We start from the raw sequence: 6,000 nt of genomic DNA, 5'->3' as shown, positions 1-6,000 counted from the left end.
TAATGCATCCATTTGGGGAAATATTTCTAAAGATGGACATCATGATTCTAAAGTATTTTTAAATATCTTTAGAAATATGTTTGCTAATCATTGATAATACATATTTAATAGTGTTTCCCTGGTAAATGGTGTCCTGCTATGGGCCTTACATTGTTTCACTTAGTCCTCCCAATGACACTGAATTAGATAACCTTAATGAGTCACTTAACAGATTAAGAAACTGCATTCTAGAAACATTAGAAGCTTACGCTTGCAGCTACTGTGATGTAGGTGGATAAAAGATTGCCTGTCCTGTGAAGAGATGGACATACGTGTGTGTGTGTGTGTGTGTGTGTGTGTGTGTGCATCTATGTTGTGATTAAATCATATTTTGGTCTTCAAAATATTGTTAACTCAGAAATGCTTTGTTTCAACTAATTAGTTTCATTTGGATATTAAGTTATTTTGAATATGAAGCTATTTCTGTCTCCATCATGTCTGCAGCTAAAGTCTTAGACTTATTAGGAATGCTAAGAATTTTCAAGATTTTTAAATGTAGTTGAAAATAAAAGTATTTTGAGGGGTATGTTTCTACATACTATGATGATGATAAGAAAGATTAAACTGCTTATTAAAATTCAGCTGCTTTTTGGGCATTTTCACTGGATCTTTGAAAAGAAATACATTACTTTTAAGGTAGAGTTAACTGACTCAGTTTCTTCTTAGAGACCATGGACTAAGTAGAATGGAATCTATTTGTCTACATAGAAGTAGTAATAACTGAGAATATTTTACGATATTCAAGAAATGTTATTTGATAAATATTAGGACTTAAGTGTTGCTTTATTAAAGGAAAATTTGAATTTTGAGGAAAACAAATTATCAAAAGAACATTATGGATTTAGGAAAGAGGTGGAGAAAAAAGACTAAGTGGCCTACAATTCCTTTCAGAAGCTTGTGAGTGCAGTTCAGTCCTGTCAGGTACTTCAGTTGGCCCCAAAACTCCATTTCCTTTCTATTCTAGAGACAACGAGGTGGTGAATATCACATCTTTCCCCAAACCCCTTGCTTTGTGTCATATAATAAACTATAATGCATTCTTTGGAATAATTTTAAAGATATATTTGATTAAATACTTACTCTAAACCATAAATTATGAGAGGACTGTTAAGAAGAGCAAAAATTTGCAAATATAAATTGCTCAGTACACATGTACTTTTCATTTTTTCTAAATGCCTGATGATTTAGGCACACACTGAAAAACTCTGAGCTTTAGTTTCCTCACTTGTGAAATGGGAATGTTGAGCTATAGCTAAGAAGAGTCCACTTGAACATGCAAAATTAAGAAGCTACACATTTCTACATGAATGAAGTATCAACCTTAGATCTAGCATACAGTAGGTAGACACAAAGTGGTATTAGTGAACACGGAGGGCTCACTTTTCTTTGACACTGTCTCCTCTTTGACAATATATTGCCTCCTTTTGTGTGTTATTTCATTATTCAGCATGCCAAAAGTAAATTGCATTGTTTATATTGTCATTGTATATTTGTTGTTCATTTAAACAGGAATTCAAGGCTGTGCATAATTACAACATAGCAGACATGGTACATTGTCAGAGATTATCATTCTTCTCATGACTAGGGTAATTTGCTGGCACAATACAAGTGAATCTTAATCACCGTAAATAGAAGGGCTATATTTAGAATTTCTGGATCTACATTCAAGAGCAAGCTAGATCGAGCTAGTTCTCTATGTGTCCTATATATTTTTCTTCTCAGTTTTTGAATAATAAGACAAACATGGCTCCATAGAATTAATTAGTTATTTCTATACAGAGGAAAACTTAATATAGCAGGTATCTTGAAAATGTAAAGACTTAATCATAAGGCACATGAAAAGATGCTCCACATCGCTAATCATCAGGGAAATGCAAATTAAAACCACAGTGAAATCACCTCACACCAGTTAGGAGGGCCACTATCCAAAGACAAGAAACAAGGACAACAAATGCTGGTGAGGATGCAGAGAAAGGGGAACCTTCCTACACTGTTGGTGGGAATGTAAATTGGTTCATCCATTGTGGAAAGCAATATGGAGGTTCCTGAAAAAACTAAAATCAGAAATACCATTTGATCTGTGAATTCCACTCCTAGGAATTTACCCAAAGAATATAATTTCTCAGATTCAAAAAGACATATGCACCCCCATGGTTATTGCAGCACTATTTACAATAGCCAAGAAATGGAAGTAACCTAAGTGTCCATCAGTAGATGAAAGGATAAAGAAGTGGTACATATACACAGTGGAATATTATTCAGCCATAAAAAGAAAATAAATCTTACCATTTGCAACAACATGGATGAATCTAGAGAGTATTATGCTCTATGAAATAAGCCAGGCAGAGAAAGACAAATACCAAATGACTTCACTCATTTGTGAAGTATAAAAACAAAGCAAAACTGAAGGAACAAAACAGCAGTAGACTCAGAGACTCCAAAAAGGGACCAGTGGTTACCAAAGGGGAGGTGTTTGGGAGGCTGGGTGGGTAGAAATAAGGGGATTAAGGGGCACTATAATTTGCAATAACAATATAGATTAAGCATGGGGATGGTAGTACAGCACAGAGAAGACAGTTTATGACTCTATAACATCTTACTATGTGGATAGATAGTGACAGCAATGGAGGGGGTGAGGACTTGATAATATGGGTGAATGTTGAGCCACTGTGTTATGTATTTGAAACCATCATAAGATTGTATATCAATGATATTTTAATGAAATAAAAAATAACTTAGTGCACTAAAAAAAAGACTTAACCATAAAATTACCTTAATCTGGGGAGTTTATTTTTTTCAGGTATTATTTCTAACTTCAATTCTCTGTTTGACTCATTCAAAATTTTACCTACTTTAAATAAATTATAATAATTTACTTTTATTTTGGGTGAATCGTTCATTGGGCATTCAAAATTCACTATCCAACAGTCATGACATACAGTCCATTTTAAAAATAATTGTATAGTTACATATTTTTTTCCCCTAATAGAGGTGATGAGAGGGAGGAATTAGGGATATTTTATTATTGTAATGTTTTCACTACTTGTGAAGTGGTATTGTGTTACTTGAAAGTGGACTTGTGTTAGTTGTAAATGTGTATTGCAAACTCTAGGGCAACCACTAAAAATGGTTTAAGAAAAAAAGAAGTTTAGTTAGTGTGCTAAGAAAGGAGAGATAAAGGAATCATATAAAATGCTCAATTAGAACCATAAGAGCTAACCTCAGTCCTGTTAGAATGGCTACTACCAAAGACAAGAGATGGCAAGTGTTGACAAGGATGTGGAGAAAAGAGAATCCTTCTGTCCTGTTGGTGGGAATGTAAGTTGGTACAGCCACTATGAACACAGTAGGAAGGTTCCTCAAAAAATTAAAAATAGAAATATCACATTATCCATCAATTCCCTCTCTGGGTATTTATCTGAAGGAAACAAAATCAGTAACTTGAAAATATAACTGTATTCCATATTCATTACAGCATTATTTATGATAGCCAAGACATGGAAACAACCTCAGTATCCATTGATGGATGAATGGATAAAGAAAAGGTGGTATATATATTTACACGATGGAATATTATTCAGCTGTAAGAAAGAAGGAAACCCTGATATTTGTACAACATGGATGAACCTTGAGGACAGTATGCTAAGTGAAATAAGCCAGATACAGGACAAATATTACATGAGGAACTTTTATGTGGAATCTAAAATAGTAAACTCAGAAGCAGAGAGTAGAATGGTGCTTGCTAGAACCTTGGGGGAGAGGAAAATGGGGAGGTATTAGTCAAAGGGTACAAAAGTTATTACACAAGATGAATAAATCCTAAAGAACTTATTCTGTGTTCATCACAGTGTCTAAAGTTAACAATGTTGTATCATACACTTAAAAATTTGCTAGAGGGTAGAACTTACGTTCAGTGTTCCTATATACAAAAATAATAATAAAGAGGGCAGGGGGAAATTTTTGGAGGTTATGGATAAGTTTATGGCACAGATTACAATAATAATATTATGGATGTATATTTATCTTCAAAATCATTAAGTTGTATACATTAAGGATGTCCATCTTTTTTCATATCAATCATACCTCAGTAAAGTGGTTATGAGAAAAAAAAATGGACTGTGGTGAGTCTTGTACAAATCTTTTTAGGTTCTAATTGTCTCATTCCTAGAGGTCATGCATGCACTCCAGGACTGCTTTTGTCAGTTCTTCTTGACAGTTGAGATAACAAGATATAGCTTGTCTCATACACTTTGATTTTGTATCATTTAGCTATTTTTGTTTATTGAATTTGCTTGTTAATTACAGCTATTATCTTGCAATATATTCCAAAATTCACCAAAAAATATATTGATCTCTGAAAAATTGTTTGTTTGAACAAAAGAGAGATGAAAAAGATAATAGAAATACTAACTCAGAATATAAATGTAAACAGAACTACCACATGGATAAAGAGGATAAATCTATACGTGATTAAAGAGCATCTGTGTATATGATGATCTACAGAAGCTGGAAAATAAAAGTGCGATAGGAAATATAGGAATAAATATCTGAAAGGCAGATTTAATTGGATTAATTTAAATTGATTTCTTCCAAGTATTGTCTGTCATAAAGTTTGTCAAATAGCTATTCCGTCATAAAGTTTGACATTTTCAAAGAACAGGGATCCCTCTGGTAAACCAACAAAGTGTCCTCAGAACCAGTATGAAATCATGCTTTATAGAATTAAATTGATGTCTTTGGTTTCTGAAAATAGGGGCATGAGACCAAAGCTACCTTGAAGCATGCCTATTGAAAGGTCTATGAAAATGCAGCAAAAATAAAAAAGAACAAAAGAAAATAAAAATTATAATACATGGATTAAAAGAGCTTATAATATAAATTCCAAAATGTGATTGAGGAGAAGACAAAATTGGTGAAAGCATTTCCCACAACACTTCTGACATATGATGAGGAAGAATAGCTACTCATGTATGACAGCAGTCATTTCACTGGAGGAAACTTCTAAAAGGGAATGTATCAACAACTGTTTGTATGTGTGTGGTACATATATGTGAAAGAATTATCTGGTGACATTTTGCTCTGTTTATTACTAAAAGCCAATCAGATAGGAAGGAGAAACTTGTGTCATTAGGTTAATGTTAATGAAACAGTGAAATTGCAAATACTGTTAAATGATGGTCACTGAGTTACATATTCTCATTTGCTTTGTGATAATATACACTATAAGTTCCAAATGCTGAATGGACATAACTGTTCTTTATCACTACGTCACTCAGTCACAATTGAGGTTATAAGTGATATCTAACCAACACTCTACTTGCTAAGTCAATAACTGTATCCAATGCTGTGCCTGTCTAGAGGAATAGATGAATTTTTCCTTGTACAAAGACACCATCAGCTAAAACTACGCACATCCAGGACTATGTCCTTTCTGATAGGAAGGGGACATATTTTAAAAATTTATACAAAGGCTCTGTACAGGTTACTGAAGTTCTGGTAACAGAATCTAAAGAAACTGAGTAACACTGAAATTATTCTTACCTTTGCTACTCTATCCCAAGTTAAGTCATTTTACCTTCTGCTATCGAGTGTAATAAGCTTGTCAGCACTGCTTAGCATCTGATAGAGTTTGGATAGTAGATTTCCATGCGAAACTTCTATAGAACATTTCACTTCATGCTTCATTTTGAATATACAGAACTATCTTACAGAACTACCACTCTTGTTGACTCATAATTATTAAAGGGTATTTTCTTATTTAGTAGAAATAGAGTACATAAAAGCAAAGAATTAAATATCTAGAGTGATCTATAAGCTCAGTGTATACACCACCTAGGTAATTGAATATATTCTTTTGAGACTACCATTCCTCTCACTGATATAAAGTCATTATTATTGTTATCACTATTTTTATAATAATGTTTTATCCTAGTATTCAAAATTATATCAAATCCAGATTTA

The sequence above is a fragment of the Manis pentadactyla genome, chromosome X, assembly GCF_030020395.1.
Source record: "Manis pentadactyla isolate mManPen7 chromosome X, mManPen7.hap1, whole genome shotgun sequence".
Taxonomy (NCBI): Eukaryota; Metazoa; Chordata; class Mammalia; order Pholidota; family Manidae; genus Manis; species Manis pentadactyla.
Note: the sequence above shows the minus strand (reverse complement) of the source record.